This window comes from Cebus imitator, unplaced genomic scaffold (genome assembly GCF_001604975.1).
Source record: "Cebus imitator isolate Cc_AM_T3 unplaced genomic scaffold, Cebus_imitator-1.0 Scaffold103, whole genome shotgun sequence".
Lineage (NCBI taxonomy): Eukaryota > Metazoa > Chordata > Mammalia > Primates > Cebidae > Cebus > Cebus imitator.
In genome coordinates this window covers 3,446,868-3,448,628 of record NW_016107418.1, presented here as the reverse complement: position 1 = coordinate 3,448,628, position 1,761 = coordinate 3,446,868, and the positions used below count along the sequence as shown (strand labels likewise).

General features: G+C 55.3%; 1 pseudogene; it reads right to left on the bottom strand.

Annotated features, from left to right (window-relative positions):
• Window positions 1–314: 314 nt before the first annotated feature.
• On the bottom strand, window positions 315–1,470 carry LOC108310501 (annotated as a pseudogene).
• Window positions 1,471–1,761: the final 291 nt, after the last annotated feature.

The window sequence follows — 1,761 nt, the reverse complement described above, 5'->3', positions numbered from 1 at the left end:
CCAATGGCTCAGAGGGAAGAGTGGCCTGTGGTTCTTCAATCTTTACCCTAACCTGGTTCTAGCTTCAGGAGCCCAACCAATATCTTTGGTCACCCGAGACTTTTTATTTTTTAATTTTTATGAGATGGGCTGTTGCTATGCTGCCCAGGCTGATTTTGAACTCCTGGGCTCAAGCAGTTCTCCCGCCTCCCAGAATGTTGGGTTTATAGGCATGAGCCACCACATGGAGCCACCTGAGACTTTTTAAACAGCATCAGCACTTCGAGCTGGCTTGAACTTTAAATGCTGCTACCCACTAGAGAGGAAGCTCTCACCAGATTCTAAATCTGTTATTTAAATTACTTTTCAATTGAAAAACAAAACAGACAGAAGAAACTTATTAAAATAAGGCCACTTAGGAATGTTCTTAACTTTTCCATTCAGCTTTTGGCTGATACATGAAACCACGAATAATAAATACAGTTTCCCCAGGTGCAAGGCTAAACCAGCAGCTTCTGGGGCTTGGTCTGCAGTTCTCAGAAAGACACATTGCCTAAAAAGTCAGGCTAGTGCCCTAGTTCCAGTGGCCTCTGCAAATGAGGCCTTGCCAGTCGTCAGTGGACAGACATATAGAATCCAGCACCAGGCCTTGGGCCTTCCTGCTTCCCAGTTTCACAGGTAGGACGCACGTGAGGGGAGCAGCCTGCACTTCTGTAGGAGGATGGTTCTGGTACTTTCCCGGGCACAGCCTGGATGGATGATGCCAAACTTTCCAGGCACGAACAAATCAACCGCAGTTGACCCCAGGCGACACGCAGGGCTCTGGCTACCCCCAATTTGTCTCCCATCAATGACCGAGGACAATTGGGGCCAGAGATCCTGGAACTCCTCAACACAGAGAACTGGCCTGTGAGCTGAGGCTGGCGCTAGTGAGAGCAAGAGGACCCTCAAACATCCGAGCCAAGTCTTGCATAAGGGCATGATCAGGAATCCGGATGCCTGCAGGAGGCGTAAAAGGGTTTTTAGTTCTCCGAGTGTCCGTCCCATTACCAGGGTCACTGGTCCTGGCAGCAGGTGTTTCAGGGCCCCTCGGGCTCACATCTGTAGACTTTGGCCACGCGGCCCAGGCACACGGCCAGGGGCTGGGCCTCGCTGCGGCCCTTGAGGCGGTATCCAGTGCGCAGGGCGGCCGAGCAGCTCGCCGCGCAGGCCGGGCCCTACGGCGTACCGGCGGGGACGGCCACCAGCGCGCCGGCGCGCAGCTCGGCCACAGCGGCCGCCGCGCCTCGGTCCAGCCTGCGCGCTCCGGGCTTGCGGCCTGCACGGCCCCGCTCCCTGGGAGCCTCAACAGCCGAGCCGGGAGCCGCTGGAGCAGGGCCGGCCGGGCGAGCAGAGGGGGCGGCCGCTCCGGAAGCCAGCGGGCCCCTCGCTCAACCCCAAGCTGGCAGCCACCGCGGCCCTCATCCCCCTGCACCAACGTGCCGGAGACATCCACCCAAGCCCGCTTCAGGGAGGAAGAGACGAAAGACAACCAATTTTAATGGAGAGAACTCATAAACAAAAACCCTTGGTGCGGTCAGTAGAGTGTGAAGGGATCTTCAAAGCATGAGATGGGCTATTGTAGTGTATTAATAACAACAGCGGCCGGCATTACCAGACACCTGTTTACCCTCTTAATCCTCATCAAAGCCCTATGAAGTAGGAAGTACTATAATCCTCATTGCCCAGATGGAGAAACTGAGGCACAGAGCGGTGAATGACTCCCAGATGTCATGCTGCTTG